Below are 17894 nucleotides of genomic sequence, written 5' to 3' on the forward strand. Positions count from 1 at the left end.
AGTTGCTCCGCGGCATGTGGGATCTTCCCAGACCAGGGCTCGAACCCGCATCCCCTGCATTGGCAGGCAGATTCCCAACCACTGCGCCACCAGGGAAGCCCTCATTCTTGATTTTGAGACACTAAGTTAGTAATATTGTCCAGAGTTTCCTTCATGTGTTATCTTTAGCTTAGATAGCAATAAAAGAATCAGTGAGCAGAAAGTTATCTTGACATTTTTAATATTTTTCCACTGAAGATGTGGCATGTATTACATTTGGGAACTTATATGTAATTTTACTACTGAAAACTTTTTTCCTTAAACCATAATACTTTATTTTGTATTTATCCTCAGTAAGGCCAAAGTTCAAAATAAATATAGTTCTTTAAAGTATGACCTTTGTTTTTAATAATGGATCACTTTACTATGAAGAAAGACAGCTAATGTGGTTCAGGCATTTCAAAAGAATTTTCTAGAAGTTACAAAGTAAGATAAATAAAATAAACAAAGGTAAGCCAGAGGGTAATAAGACTAGAGAAAAATGGTGAGTAATTTATGGAAATTAGGTGGAAATTAGCTGGAAATAATAAAATGGAAGAGAAAAAAATTCTTATGCATGATGGGCAATGAGCAGAAGAACAATGAAAAAGAATAGTTTCTGCTTCAATTCATCTTGAAAAAGTTTATACAGGGGCATTATTCCAATGATTTCAAGTTTTCTGCTTCAGAATAATATGAGACTTTGATGTTATTGCCCATCATGCATAATAAAGTTTTTCTCTTTCATTTTATCCTTTCCATCTAATTTCCATAAATTAATCACCATTTTTCTCTAATCTTCTTATCCTCTGGCCTACCTTCTTTTATTTATCTTAGTTTTAAACTAAACTAAAATACAAAAGTACAAGATGAACTAAAAGTTTATCCACCAAAGTGAAATTTTGTCATAACAAAAATTGGATAGACTTGAGAGGCAACCAAAAAACATGTCTTACCTCTGTAAATTTGGACGTTAAATTCCTCCTACTTGATTATCTACATTATTCTACTAATTAATACATATTTTTTTCTAAATTGACATTGTTTAAATTGACTTCTGAAGAATATGAAATTCAATATTTATTTTAAAATAGAATTTTTTCTATTTCCTAGATTACATCAACCTCTTTAATGTTTAAGTATTAATTTTTTTAAGCTTAGAAATATACTTTCAAGGAAAGTGTAGATTGGTTTTTAAAGTGGGCCCCTAAATCTCTGCTTAAATTATTTTGAATTGTTTTGGTAAACTAACATCCTCAAGTCTCAGTAATATGTTTTCTGTCTCTATTAACTTAATGTCACCTGAACTGTAGCATCTTTTATGTGGTAGCAAATAAAACCAAAGCCTTGCAAATATCTTATAAAAGACATAAGGCCTTTGGAGTCAAAAAGCTTTGGGTTCAAATATTGGCTCAGCCACTTAGAATTTACTTAACCACTTGAGCTTCAGTATCTTAAACAGCAAATGTGATCATAATTTCTAGTTAAGAAAATTAAGGAGATTTTATTAGGTGATGTAACTGAAGTTTGAAGCTTAGTGACCACCACAAGGCAGCTCCTATTAAACGGCCAATTCTATTATTATTACCAAATTATTTGAGAAAATCCAAGTATTTCTGAGGCAATTAGACTTTTCCCCAAATATTTTACTTTTTTATTCAGATATTTCACTTATCTAAGCAGTGAGATGCATTGTAGGCTGTTCCATATAAACAAATACTAACACTGTGAAATTTCTTTTTGCCTAAAATAGTTTTGTTTTGCACATTTCTTCTTGCAGAAAAGTGTCACACTTTCAATTTCCCAGGTACAAATTGTCAAACGGGTCCTATCTATAAGAGAACTGTTTTCTGAAGCCAGTGAATACAAGGGTAGTTAGCAAAATTTCCCCCATTTTACCTTCTTTCTTACCGTTACTTAGCAACCAGCTAATACTTTTGAAAAATCTCCTTTGAATACTAAATTACCATGAGATTTGTGTCTATTACTAAATGGAAGATCAAATATGCAGTCACAATTTCCCTAAAGGGCACAGTTGAAACCTAGTTAGTATTTTTTCGTTGCTGCTAAGAGACCAATGTTTTGTCCGTGCTGTTTAGGAATACCATTATGTGCCGTTACTTAGGCATAATAAATTCACAGTAATGTCTCTGAGACTGAGATTGTAAATGGGAATGTGTCATGTAGCCAACCCCTTCTCTTTAATACTTAATATGAGCCAGTCCTCCAGAAGCATTCCTTATTTGGTTCGAGAACACACACATAAAGTGTGATATGAATAAAGTACGTTCTGGTTTGCCTAAGATGGATCTTGTTTACACTGTTGTTAGCACTGTTAATTATTTTAACACCTCTTTCCATTCTCAAAATTGACCTGCTTTGGACAATACATTTCACAGTTACCCTAGATTTGAAAAATTTGAGGGCAGTCCAGAAGAGATTAATGGAAATAATTAGAGGCATAGTCTCTATGAAGAAATAACTAAAGGAATTGGGTTTATTTATTTGTAAGAAAAGAGAAAACTTACGGAGATTACCCTCTTCGAGGAGAAAATATAGAAGGCGATAACTCTAAGAGGAAACAAAAGCCCCTGTTTTCTTTCCCACCCAGGGCTGCATAGAATTAAAATTCTCAACTCGGAGATATGCTGTGTAGAAAGCAGGGGTTAGGAAGATACTGTACGCACTGGATTGTACCCTAGTAAAGGTTATTTTTTCTTATTTTGAGTATTCTTTAAAGAACAAGTAGAATACAAACATATGCTGTGGTTTAGCAATTCTGCTTCTAGTTATATACCCCAGAGAAACTTGTGCATGTACATCAGGATGTATATACCAGGCTCTTAGTAGCTCCACTGTCTATAATTGGACCACACTGAGAATAATGATTCTCTCCATTAACAACAAAATGTATAAAATGTGAGATATTCAAACAATGAAATATACTGTACATAAACAAAATTAATTGAACTTCCATGCCCCAATATGAATGTATTTCAAAAACATAATGTTGAGTAAAAGACTTAAGTTACAGAAGAGTGTATACAGTATGGTTGCATTTATACAAAATTCAAAAAATAGTGAAACAATTTTTTAGTATGAGTGTCCCCAAAAGCAGATCCTAAATCAAGGATTCAAGCTCAAATATTAGGTTGAAATGTATGAAACTAGTGATATTCATTTTTTGACCTGCAAAAATGGCAACTATGGGTCAATCCAATAGTTTATTTGGGAAGGAAAGAAAAATAGCAGTAGAAGTGGAGAAATAAATAGACAAGAAGTGGAAGCAGAGAATATATGGTGTTTTTCAAGCCAGCTACCACTATGGATGACTAGAGTGTAGTCCCATTAGGGAACTCAAGGGAGCCAGTGAAAAAGCACCAGAATTAACTTATTTTAGGGGCAAAGCTAAGATATTTATGCACCTTTTCCTGTTAATTTTTGTTGGAGAGCTGCTCTAGGGTTTGCCGAGATGCCACACAGCATTGCTGTCTACCTCGGACATCTCTAGTTTGATGGGATCAGATGGGACCTACGTTACAAAAGGCATTGTCACTTGTACCATATACTGGAACTGCTGCAGAGACCTTTTTTGTTCTGGCTCAACTGCAACTGGTGATCTTCCAAGTTACCCAGTGAATGGGTTGAGGCAACATTCTCATGTGGTATGTATTCTCCAAAATTCAAAAAGGCTTACGAAAGTGCCGCCTTCTTAGTTGTAGGAGTTGCAAGGTGCAATTCTTTACTTCCAAGGGGATATGCTGGCATATCTCAGACTACTGAATCTGAAAACACTCTTTTGGCATTGCAGACCTCTGAATCTTTGAAAGAATTATTTCCAACCCTCTGGTGTGCATTTTGCCTTGCAAAGGCATCCAGAGTATTACAACTTCTTGATCCTCAGTTCCAATTATTTTACTATCGGATACAGTGGAGTTCTGAGAAAAGTCCAGATGACTGAGGTACCCTTGAACTATGTTGTGCTCGAGATCAGGAGAGTTATCATAGTTCCGGAAAGGCTGTGATGTATTCTGCCATCATCCATCATGATCCATATGATTTTTTCAAAGGCCAGATTAGTGAATTAAATGGAGATGTGATGGAGTCGTGTCCCTGCATCTTTTACATTTTTGAGGGAGACACTAATCTCTCCCATTCATCCAGGATAAGAGTCTGGCTTGGGCTTCCCTGGTGGCACAGTGGTTGAGAGTCCGCCTGCCGATGCAGGGGACACGGGTTCGTGCCCCGGTCCGGGAAGATCCTACATGCCGCGGAGCGGCTGGGCCCGTGAGCCATGGCCGCTGAGCCTGCGCGTCCGGAGCCTGTGCTCCGCAGCAGGAGAGGCCACAGCAGTGAGAGGCCCGCGTACAGCAAAAAAAAAAAAGAAAAAGAAAAAGAAAAATAGAAGAGTCTGTCTTGCCTGAAGTGAAGGTATTCAAGGACATACATAATTTTCTACGAACTTTTATACAATTATGATTTTACTCCACTTATTAGTTAAGTTTCTCCAGAGAAACAGAAGCAATAGGATATATATAGAGAGATTTATTATAAGGAATTGGCTCACATAATTATGGAGGTTGAGAAGTCCTCCAATCTACCGTCTGCAAGCTGGAGACATAGGAATGACAGTGGTGTGATTTAGCCTGAGTTTGAAGACCTGAGAACAAGGACCACGAGGGCAGGAGGTTTATGTCTCAGCTCAAGCATCCAGGCAGGAAGGAGAGAATTCCTCCTTCCTCCACTTTTGTTCTGTTCAGGCCCTCCCTCTGCGGGATGACACCGCGCATACTGGGGAGGGCAATCTACTTTACTGATTCCACTAATTCAAATGCTAATCTCATCTGGAAACACCATCACAGACACACCCAGAAATAATGTTTAATCTGGGCACCCCATGGTTAGTCAAGTTGACACATAAAATTAACTATGGCGTTCCACAATTACGGAGCCAATTTAAGTTTAACCAGTTCTACCAGTTACTAAGTACATCCCTTCCAATTATACACTCAAGGACTGGGGAAATGACCATGGATGATTTCATGGACCCATTGGACTCATTGTGAAATGGACATGGACCAGGACTCCAATTGTCAACAGATCTCTGAATGCCTCCTTTCTGATTGAATATCCATGATATTTTGACTTCCTGACAGTTTCAAGTCAGATCCAATAGCTAAGAGCTCTTAAAAGATATAGGTATTTTCTTTTCTGCAGTGTACTTGTGTATGGCCCTTTGGTGGAAGGATTTGGAAATCACTATGTAAGTACTTGCTGAGGCACTGAAAAGTCCTTCCTTGAGGGGACATGTCTCCCCTTCAACTGATGATATATCCACTTCCCTTCTGATGTCAATGGGCTGCCTGCCACCTGCCATTTTCTCTTCCAGATTCTTATTTTTCTCACTGACAATGAAAAGCTCAGTCCCAAAGCAGTGTCTTCCACCATTAGCCCTGGCTTCAAAGAAGAGCTGCCACAGAAATTCTCAAATACTGATGCTTCCCTTAGTACTGCATTCCTTATTGCTTTAGTAAAAGGATATCCTCTGGGCACCCCCAAGGAGCATGGCCAGCTGGTGGCTTCTCTTACCCTATATTCTAAATATTTAGTCTAGCCTGCTCACCCCGTTAAGTTCTCTGATCCCTTCCTCAATACTCTCTCTGCCAAAGCAGTTTTGAGATTCACATCATTCACTATGTACCATCTTTTTCCCCAAATTTGAAGGAGCCATTCCAACAATGTATTGGGACTGACCTCTCGAGACCTTGCTAAAGATGGTACATCCTGAATCACAGGAGAGGGCCTTCAAATTAATAAGCCAATACTATATCCAGCTTATATTCCACCCCCTCATTTTCAGGCATATCCTCTCAATTTCTTCCTGTATGTATTAGGCCATGTAGCACATCTGATAAATTGTTTCCTCTCATAGAAGAATAGTTCATTTCCTATCGTGAAATGATAGGGCTTGAGACTTAACCCTAGTAATTGCTAGGGGATATGAGTGGGATACTAGTAACCTCTGCTACACTATATTATGGTTGTGTATGTAGGAAATAAAACTATAAAGAGAAATAAGGAAATGATTATCACCAAATGAAAGTTTCAATGTTCTTTAATAGACAGGAATTATTTAACTAGTTCTAAGACTAGTCTGGATTTGCACAGGTAGTTTTCTCCTTGGCATCTCAAACTGCTGAAACATTAATATGTTTTAAAGATTAATGGGAAGAACCTAAGGGCAGGACAGGAATAAAGACGCAGACGTAGAGAGTGGACTTGAGGACACGGGGAGGGGGAAGGGTAAGCTGGGACGAAGTGAGAGTGGCATGGACATATATACACTACCAAATGTGAAATAGATAGCTAGTGGGAAGCAGCCACATAGCACAGGGACATCAGCTCAGTGCTTTGTGACCACCTAGAGGGCTGGGATAGGGAGGGTGGGAGGGAGACATAAGAGGGAGGAGATATGGGGATATATGTATATGTATAGCTGATTTACTTTGTTATAAAGCAGAAACTAACACACCATTGTAAAGCAATTATACTCCAATAAAGATGTTAAAAAAAAAGGTTAATGGGGACATATTATTGGATATCCAATTTACTAGTGAACATATGCCAGCTAGGTGATCTGTGTAACTTAGCTAAGAAATAAAGCAATCTGACTTTTAAGCCCTTGCATTTTAAACATAGACTTCACTTTCCTATTCTTATGGCCCATGTATTCCTGAATTCTGAAAATATCAGCCTTAAAATCCATATTATTGACAGTTCTTTCCTTCCTCTGCCATCACAACCCTTATTACGAAGGGAAAATTAATAAGCTAGATTTGCCAAGGAGTTTTGCCTGTGTGAACTAATTGTTCTGTATTTTAATGAAAATGTAACATTCTAGATTTATGTTATATTTTTGCAAGCAACCAAATTCTTAACAATGGTAATGACGATAATGATGATAATATTTGCATAGGGTTTATTATCTGCCAAGCATTGTTCTAAGCCCTTTCCTGTATATGATATCTCATTTGATTTCCTCATCAACCCAGTGAAGCAGGTTCATTTTTGTTCCCATTTTATTAGTGAAGAAAGTGAGACAGAGTTTGGGAACTTAAATAAGATTGCATAGCCAGGGATCATAAGCATAAGAGAACAAGTTGAATCAGCTTATGCCTAAAAAGTGAGGGCTTCCCTGGTGGCGCAGTGGTTGAGAGTCCGCCTGCCGATGCAGGGGACACGGGTTCGTGCCCCGGTCCGGGAAGATCCCACGTGCCGCGGAGCGGCTGGGCCCGTGAGCCATGGCCGCTGAGCCTGTGCGTCCGGAGTCTGTGCTCCGCAACAGGAGAGGCCACAGCAGTGAGAGGCCCGCGTACCGAAAAAAAAAAAAAGTGACTAGGTAGGTACATATAACCAAAGCACAGAAGGCAGGGGAAGTGTTGACCTCAGGAAAAAGTTGGATTTACAGCCTTGAATACTGAGATGATTCTGTCTCTTGTCTTTGTTAGCTCCATTCTCTCAGACTAATTGTCCTTATGAGGCTAGAAACTTTGATACAAGTAGCTCTCAGTTTTAGTCTTAAAGTCTGATATTTAAAGAACTTTCCTTTTCCACTTGGGGAAGAAATCTTATTGGACCAGCTTAGATCATGTGCCCATTCCTTCAATCAATACCCTGCACCTGTTTTTGTAATAAAGCTTTATTGGAGCACAGCCATGCTCATTATCTCTACATATTGACCATGGCTGTGTTTGTGCTACAAGTTGAATATCTGCAACAGAAACCATATAGCCCATGAAGCCTAAAATATTTACTATCTGGCCCTTTACAGAAAAAGGGCCTTGGGGCAAGATTGCCTTGGGGCAATCACTGTGGAGAATTAATCATAGCCCTTCATATTGTTGCCACTTCATTTGAACTGTGTGCTTGGTTGTTACTACACATGTTTGAGTTTGCCCTTCAAAATATCTTCAAAAAGATTACAGCATGATCCAGACTAGAATCTGAAAACTTCTTGTGTACAAAAAAGGCAAGGAATCAGCAAAATGTAAATTTTGTACTATTGAAACAAGTATTTATCATTAGTGGAAAGATCACAATTCCCTATTTTCATGCAAAGCAATATCCAAGTGCTTTATGGAACCTGATGAAGACTGCCACAAGTAGGTGAAGCAGAGTTGTTTTGTTACCAAGATACATGCAAAAGGCTTGTTTATCACATGCCAGGTGATGCAACTAAAGGCGAGAGAGATGCCATACCCCTTCAAATAATTATACAGTATTTAAAACAGGTACAGGCTGATGTGAACAACTATCACTAAGGTATCAAACTTCAAATTTCAAAAACTACCTACTGCTTTAAACAAAAGGTGGGCATGTGATTCGGGTGAGAGAAAACAATGCAACTATAAGTTCAGTGAAAAAAGAAAGTACCAGCATCAAAGTTTGTAGGCTGGATATCAGTGGCTTGTAAAGACATCTCAGAGACAACAGTGGAACCCTTAAGATGATTCCAATTGTATGAAGTTTCCAGAACAGGCAAATCCATAGAGACAGAAGTTGAATAGGGATTGCCAGAAGATGGAGGAAGAGGGAAATTGATTATGAATACGTATGGGGTTTCTTTTTGGATTGATGAAAAGTTCTGGACTTAAGATTTTGGTGATGCTCGCACAACATAATGAATACATTATTATCAATCATGGATTGAGTATGTTCCGGTGGATGTATCATTGACATGAGGTTACCACACAGTTAGTCCTTCAGGAAAGGGAATGAGAATGAAAAGCATGGAAATAAGAGGAAGTGTGTCTCTCAGATAATCCTTCATGTTTTAGGAATCTAGATCTATAGGTGAAAACAAATAAACAGAAACTTTAAAAATTGGTTTTATAAGAGCTACAGTTTGCTCGTATATGAAACAAAGAGTCTGGAACATGGAGGTCCAGACGGCTCTTAAAAATCTGCAGTTCCAAATATAACAGTCCTTTGAATTTTCTAACTAGGGGCAATGTGGTAAACTAACTATATTAAACTGACTGAATATTAAAGCCATTAATCTGGTGAAACAAATTATGTTTTCATTTATTCTATGGAGGAATTTCTAAATTGAATTATAGAATCAATTGCTACTCCACCTGGGACATACAAACTTAATTAAACCACAGAATTTTTTTTTCTGATGAATTTAGTGGCGGGGCAGTGACTATGTCAGAGCTGGACATTTATTGAAAATTAAAGACTGGAAAATTGACCCTTCCCTCAAAGTGATAATAAATCACACTTTCTAAAAAGAATGTTACTGCATCCCAAAGATATTTACTTAAAAAAGCAATCTTGTGTACCTAACCTAATACTTCAAAAAGTTTGATAACTAAATGAGATGATTAAATGTATCTTAGCCTTGCCATGATTAATACTCACTGAAGGAGGCAATGAGCAAATTATAAGTTTGCAATTTACTCATTTTTGCTGTTATGAAATAGCATAAATGAACTCATCTTCATATTGAACTAAGGTACATGAAATGCCTCACCTCTTGATTTTAATAAGTTTGATATTCTCTCTATGGACATGAAACACCCAAAATATTTTCTTTTCTCTTTTATTTTCCCTTTCTTCCTTATAGAACTACTATAACATGCTTGTCTCTTTATCCATTATTTTTTATTACAAATTGTAAAATGTGGAACATATGAGTTAAAGCGCATGATTTCTCTAAAATGTAACCAAGGCAAAATACATGTTTGTTATATAATTATCTGAGAAAAATGATTTTTGGAATCCTTATCCTTTGCTCCTCTAAAATGACTTTACCTTAAACATGTTTTGAGGTTTTCTGCCTCTGCTTTTGTGGATGCATTTCTCTGACTTGGGATATCCGTGTCCCCTCACGTTCATCTCTTGTTTATTGTCTCTCCCACATTCTGCTTCCAGGGTCCTTTACGACCTTTATGCTTCCAAGGACCAAACCATCCAGGTCCTTGGTGCTTCAATCCTGTTCTGACCTTTATGATTCCCGTTTCTAGTTGTCAGTCATTGCTCTGTGACAAGTAATTTAGTATCTTTATATTGAAAAAAATGAATATCTGTGATGTAACTCAACTTTTCATGTGTATTTATCTCTAACAACTGCACCAGAAACTCCTTGAGGGCAAGGATCACATCTTATATTTGTGAGGTCCAAGTCACCTAATCCAATGCTGTCTACTTCGACGTTATTTGTATATTGATTGTCTGATGTGAATTAGTTGCCTCTTTTGGAAGGATTTGAAAAAACCTGAAAAGGTCTTTTTTCCTATCCACCACTGCAAAGTGCAAATCAGTACCTCTGTGTATGCTGAAGGGAAAAAATTCTTCTCTTCTAGATTTTTAGGAACCAGGTTTATGTGTTTTCCTTTGAAAAGCAGGGGTTCAAAACTCAGATGACTTAAATGTGCAATATAAGCTGGTCTAATAGTTTACTTGCTTTTTTTTTGGTACATTCTGCAAGTTCTTTTTTGTGCGGTGGCCTAGAGACTAGAGCCTCCCTCCATCTGGTAATATTTATAAATTGAAGTGAAATGTGCTCAGTCGGGTTCAGTAAACTGTTTCCCTCATCATAGCCTTCTCTGGCCTCCTTTTAAGGAAGGAAGCAGTAGAATTTTTGTTTCCTGTTTCACTCATCTCTCAGAGTTCCCAGAGCTACAGAACGGCTGTGAAGTTTCCTGTGAAGTTCTTGCAGAACTAGGTCTTAGCAGAGGGAGTGGAAGCCGCTGCATGGCAGACCCCTACAGCCAGGCAATCTCGTCACAGCGCATGTGTATAAAGTCTAGGCTACTGTTCTACATTTAGTTAGATACATCTGTATTTGTCCAGGCTGTTATATATAATCTGCTTATAGCTGTAATTTTGCTAAGGATCTGTGTTAATGAGTAAAAATACTGAGATTTACTAAACTGTGTCTATACAGTTGTCATTAATTTTTTCTAATTAATTCTTATTGGGGTATGGTTGCTTTACAAGGTTGTGTTAGCCTCCACTGCACAAAAAAGTGAAACCTCCATACACATACAGATACCCCCTCCCTTTTGGACTTCCCTCATTTAGGTTACCACAGTGCATTAGGTGAGTCCCCTGTGCTACACAGCATGTTCCCATCAGTTGTCCATTTTATACATAGTGTCAATAATGTATATGTGTCAGTCCCAGTCTCCCAATTCTTCCCACCCCACCCCTTTTCCCCTTGGTGTCCATACATTTGTTCTCTAGGTCTGTGTCTCTATTTCTTCTTTGCAACTAAGATCATCTAAACCATTTTTCTAGATTCCACGTATATGTGTTATAGTATACAATATTTGCTTTTCTGTTTCTGACTTACATCACTCTGTATGACACTCTCTAGGTCCTTCCACGTCTCTACAAATGACACAATTTCATTCCTCTTTATGGCTGAGTAATATTCCATTGTATATATGTACCACATCTACTTTATCCATTCCACTGTCAATGGACATTTAGGTTGCTTCCATGACCCAGCTATTGTAAATAGTGCTGCTATGAATATTGAGGTGCATGTGTTTTTATGAATTATGGTTTTCTCTGGGTATATGCCCAGTAGTGGGATTGCTGGGTCATATGGTAGTTCTATTTTTAGTTTTTTAAGGAGTCTCCATACTGTTTTCCATAGTGGCTGTATCAATTTACATTGCCACCAACAGTGTATTAGGGTTCCCTTTTCTTGTCATTAATTTTTTTTTACATTTTTTTAAAGAGTTTTTTTTCTTGTCCCCTTCCCCTCCCTCCTTCTTACACAAACTTTGCACTGTGGTACTGTGTCTATGACAATATTATGTGGCAGACTGTCTGGTCTGCCTTTATTTTTGTTCTTGTTTTTTTGGCTACTTTTTAAAATTGAAGTAAAGTTATAGTTGATATACATATTATATAAGTTACAGGTGTACGATATAGTGATTCACAATTTTTAAAGGTTATACTGAATTTATAGTTATTAGAAAATATGGCTATATTTCCCATGTGTACAATATATCCTTGTAGCTTGCTTTATACCTAATAGTTTGTACCTCTTAAACCCCTACCCCTATATTGTCCCCCACTTTCCTTTCTCCATTGGTAACCACTAGTTTCCTCTCTATATCTGTGAGTCTGCTTCTTTTTTGTTATATTCACTAGTTTGTTGTATTTTTTAGATTCCACATATATGTGATATCATATGTTATTTGTATTTCTCTGACTTATTTCATTTAGCACAAAGCCCTCGAAGTCCATCCATGTTGCTACAAATGGCAAAAATCTCATTCTTTTCTATGGCTGAATAGTATTCCATTGTGTGTGTGTGTGTGTGTGTGTGTGTGTGTGTGTGTATAAACATCTTCTTTATCCATTCATCTGTCAATGGACACTTAGGTTGCCTCTATATCTTGGCAATTATAAATAATGCCATTATGAACATTGGAGTGCATGTATCTTTTTGAATTAATGTTTTTTTTTTTTTTCGGATATATATTCAGGAGTGGAATTGCTGGATCATATGGTAGCTCTATTTTTAGGTTTTTGAGAAACCACCATACTGTTTTCCAACTTACATTCTCACCAACAGTGTACGAGAGTTCCCTTTTCTCCATACCCTCGCCAATACAAGATACTTGTGTTCTTTTTGATGAGAGCCATTCTGACAGGTGTGGGGTAATATCTCATTGTGGTTTCAATTTGCATTTCCCTGATGATCAGCAATGTTGAGCATCTTTTCATGTGTCTGTTGGCCATCTGCATTTCCTCTTTAGAAAAATGACTGTTCAGTTCTTCTGCCCATTTTTTAATTGGGTTGTTTGTTTTTTTATACTTTTGGAATCAGGGCTTTAGCTTGTACATACCTTTGTGGGAACTGGGAGTATTTCCCTCTGGGAGAAGGAAGTAGTGACATATGTCACTCCTGGGCACTCTCAGCCCCCATGGCTTTCTACAGATTTACCCTGTGGCACTAGGATTACCAAGGAGCAGGTATTTTATGGGAAGGAAAAAGCACCCAGAGGAAAAGGCTTTGCAAGCCGAGCATCTGCTATGTTTCAGCCCCCACTGATCCCTCCAGCCCAGTGCTTCCGTGCAGTATCTTAACTGCACAACCATATGCTGAGTCCCTGGCTAGAGAGACATTCTTGGGTAGAGTTCCTGGCTCTGTCATTTATTAGCTGTATGGCCTGAGGCAAATCCGTTAATGTTTCAGAAACTTTCATCCTTCTTCTGTCAAATGGAGATCATAACTATGTCATGGAAATGTGGAGAGGCTTAAATAAGGTATGTTAGACACCCAGCGCAGTGCCTACCTCATGGTAGATAGGCACTCAATAAATGAGAAGTTATTATTATTATTATATATTGCTAATAAAAAGTATTCAAAACTTAGAGGTAAGATGCAAGATTGACTACATGTTGGGCAGTCTGGAGCAGTGTCCACCAGATGCATTCAAGAATTATTCAGCTTTTTATGAGATTCTTCATGTCTTGATTTATGTTACTGTTTACCATTGATTAGGGCCCTACTCCCAAAGTTATATATTAAATTTTCTAAATGTTTATCTGTGAAAGACGTAAGTGATTTCTTTGTGGTAGAATAGATAAACCCAAAGGTCACATTTTTATTGCCTCGTGGGAAATCAATCAATTTTGTGTTTAACCTAGTAAACTTCTAGCAGTCTTTCAGTGTCTATATACATTGCATCTTGAATTCTTTTTGAACCGTCTTTACCATCCTGCTGGTTCCCTCCTTAATTTGCAAGAGATTCATTCTGGAAAATTATACTTGGACAATGTCCATAATGCATGCTTGGACAAGTATATGTCTTTTAAAAAGTGGCTTGTTCCATTGATTAAAATACGAGGACACCCCCTCCTTCTAACTTATTTCTGCATTTCCAGGGAGCTCCTGAGGTCTTAGTAAGAACTAGAGATTTGGGGAAGGCCCAGAGCATTTACTCAGATCCTGCTTTATCCTTTCTTTCCTCTTGAAGGCCGATGGGGTTTCACCTCAGGCTTCTCCTTTATAGCTCCCACCAATGCTTACTTTCCTCTCCAGGATCCTGGTCTTTGTCCAGCTGATGATGTAGTAAAGGAATGTCTTCTAAACAACTTTCTGCCTTCCTTCCTCTCCCAATCTTAGAAATAGGCACCCTAAATGGTTTCATGTTTAAAGTACTTTTATTCTTAATGCAAACACATACAATGGTGAGGAAAAATAAGCAAAGGGTCAATTACAGTGTGCGCAAATTCTTAAAAAGTACTTTCAGGTTTGCCTCCTGGCCTGCCTCCCCACTAACAATTGCCCACCTCCTCCACTTTAGTCTCCATTCTCCATTTAAGGATAAATGAGTCAGCTCTGCTTCCAGCTAACCTCCTTCCTTTTTCTCAAACTCTTTGAAAGTTCCCTTGGGAGTTTCAGATCTTCCCTTCCAGCCATGACTCTTTTATTCCCAAGGGTTGAGTTATCAGGCCCTCTACCCTCCTTGAGAAAGGTGTTAATGAGCCTGCCATTCAAGTTACCCCAGACCTAGAAGGATCTTTTTACCACTGAAGGACGCTCTAAGCTGGTGTCTCTAACCTCAAGGTCTGGGCACCTGGCTTGGCCCACTACTTTCCCTAGGAAAAGTCAGCTGAGGTCATTGCCTAACAGAACCCAGGCTCGACTGACCTGTTGCGTAGAGGTTTCCAACTGAGAAGTGTAGGGAGGTGGGTTTTACAATGCGGATAGTGGGAAGGGATGTGTGAAGGAGGGATGTTTGAGGGGAGGGGCAGAGTCAATGTCTTTGGAAAAGGCATACATTTCATTGTAATTTTATACTTGGAGCATTTCTAACAACATTTTTGATCATATAAATTACAGAGAAATATGCATGACAAAACTGGCTGTTGCTGATGCACTGAAAATGCAGTACTTCCCTATGACTGTGTGGGGTGGGAAGTCGAATTATTGGAATCTCCTGGAGATAGAAGATTTTTTTTTTTTTTTTTTTTTTGTGGTACGCGGGCCTCTCAGTGTTGTGGCCTCTCCCGTTGCGGAGCACAGGCTCCGGACGCGCAGGCTCAGCGGCCATGGCCCACGGGCCCAGCCGCTCCGCGGCATGTGGGATCTTCCCGGACCGGGGCACGAACCCGTGTGCCCTGCATCGGCAGGTGGACTCTCAACCACTGCGCCACCAGGGAAGCCCCAAGAAGATTTTTATATATACCAAAAAGGGACATGGATTTTTTAAATAGTTGAGAAATGTTGTGGGATTTTTGAACAAAGCCTGGTATAGCTCAAATCCTATTGCTCCAGATCCTCAAAGAGATTTCAAGTAGCCTAACCTACAATTTTCCAAGCCAGAAAAGTCAGTTGCAATATGCAAACATCTCTAAGCTGTATTCAAATTCTCCCTGGAATGTTTTGTCTGGTTTTGCTTTTATTATTTTTTTTTAAGCTATGAAAATGGAAATAGTATATGTGACACATTTAACTCAGTATGTTCTGACAAGTAATAAACTAATACTTATAATGGTCCCTAAACTACTTGGTTGAAATATGTTTTACATCAGTGAGTGTGTGGATACATACACAATATTATAAGGAAAGACTTATGATAACTCACTGACTAGTGAAAGATTGCTTCAGAAAACATAAATTACCAGAGATCCAAGTAAGAGCTTTCCCTGGGGGGGCTTTGAAAGAATTTGCATTTGAATTGGATCCTGAAACTCTAAATTTGAACTTATCACCCATTCTTTAAGATACATTGTAGTTATATACAAGATAGCACTATAGAAATGAAATTCAATGACAACAAATTAGTTTGGTCTTTTAAAAATTATTATCAGAATTATGTTACTCTGCTGGGCTAATTCTTGTTCTAAATTCAGCTTGTCATTATAGCATCAAGAATCTGACCCCAAATGGATTTCATAACTAATCTCTTTTAATAAATATCCCGAGTCATTGAAATGTAAAAGAAATCTTACATAGAGAACTCAACAAGGAAAATGAGTTGGGAATAACACAGCTTAATAATTGGTGAATTTTTTCACCTTGCCTTCTTAAATCTGTGTTACTACTGCCAACAAGATAGGCATATTAAGGCATAAAAATGACCATTTTCTAGAACCTGAGGTCAAATCCACTTTAGATACCAAGATATTTATGTCTTTACAGATCTCGTTGATCAGTTTAGACTGCCACTTACGATTCTTCTATTCCATCATTCCTAAGCATGAATTTGGTCACAGGAAATATTTACAGAAAGTTAATTTCTTTATTAAGAATTAATGGAGAATAACTTATTTAAATATGCTGGGATTTAAATGCATTCTGTAAATGATTTACTTATCAGAAATCAAATATTATGTTATATTATCTTATCTTTAACTATAAGATGAATGGGTGTCTTTTAGCATCTGGCTCTGCCCCTTCCTTGCTGTGGGCTGTTTACTGGACCTTCCTTGCTTGTTTTCTCGCATATAAAAATAGATAACAATTGCAGTTATCTCATAGGATTGGTGAGAGAATTAAATGAGATAATATGAATATGAAAACCATGTATCTGGCACATAAAAAGGGCTCCATAACTATCATAGTTAATAAATTAAAATGATTGACAGTCAAAGTATGATTGAGACTTTAAAATATGTATTTTTATATTTTGGTATTTCTCTCTTTCCAATTGCATTTTACTTGGGGCGCAATGTAGCCGTCACATTCGTACTATATTTAAATCCATGCATGCCATAAAATAAGCTGTTATAAATTTTATTTACGGGCTTAAAAGGGTGCTTCCAACTGTTAAAATTATGCAACTTCTTTACGAGGAGAGAGGAGAAAAGGAAATAATGTCTATTGAAAAAATATATTGTCTTTTTTGTCATTGTTTCATCTACAGAATGGGCAGTATTCCCTTTGGAAGAGCTGATGGGAATAATGCCATTTGGAAAGTAAACAACACAGCAGCATGGCAGAACACAAGAAAGTTCTGAACTGTCAACTTCCAGGGTCCTTGCATGGCCAAATGACTCTTATTTTCCTAAAATTACTCTAAGAATATTTTGTAGCAGCAATTTGAATAAACGGACTCACTCGTCACTGTGATTTAATGTCTGCTTTGCTACTGAATCAGCTGTATTTGGCCAGCCCTGCTGTCTTCACATTTTTCTTTGTGTTTATCCCTAAGCTTAGCAACTAACCGAACACTGAGTGGAATATCGATATTTAAAAGTGAAATGTATTAATAGTTTACTAATTGTTCCACAGAGAGACTGAGTTTGTATGGTTTACATTTTTGTATTTCTTTCTGTTCTACTTACGATATTCTGAATGTCTGAAATTTTTTGACTTCCCCCCACTATTCACAAGCTTTCAAATACTGGTAAAGACGTGTCTTTGTGTGTCTTTAGTTCACGTAAGATTGCTATGTTAAGTGCTGATGAATATAGAAATGTTAAGACCACAAGAACAATTTTAATAAAGAATCAAAAAGTAACAGATTATGTAAACAGGACAGGTGGTTTTCTTAAGGTAGTGACCAAAATTAAAGCCTCCCTCCTCCACGCCCTACCCCTAACAGTTTTCTTTTGATCAAATAACTATAAGCCTGTGTTTCTGGACACAGAATGATGTTTTAAGTTGAAAAAATATTACTGACTTTTACTGAAAGCAAATTCAAAGCAAAAAGCTTTATTTTATGCCATTTAAAAATTGTCAGCCATATATTTACAGTCATAGAATTACCGTTTTGGGGTTTTGTTTTACCTTGGAAAGGCTTGAAAATATTTACTTTAAACCCATTTTTATACGTACTAAAGTATTATAACACTCTTTCAAAAAAAGAAAGTGATCATGTGTCATTTCAGGCATCAAA

General features: G+C 37.6%; 1 protein-coding gene across 1 annotated transcript in view; it reads left to right on the forward strand.

Moving 5' to 3' along the window:
* Window positions 1-17894, forward strand: part of EPM2A (EPM2A glucan phosphatase, laforin) — a 157103-nt gene that overhangs the window by 36647 nt on the left and 102562 nt on the right. The gene's annotated exons all lie outside the window — the stretch shown is intronic.

This window comes from Phocoena sinus, chromosome 12 (assembly GCF_008692025.1).
Source record: "Phocoena sinus isolate mPhoSin1 chromosome 12, mPhoSin1.pri, whole genome shotgun sequence".
Taxonomy (NCBI): Eukaryota; Metazoa; Chordata; class Mammalia; order Artiodactyla; family Phocoenidae; genus Phocoena; species Phocoena sinus.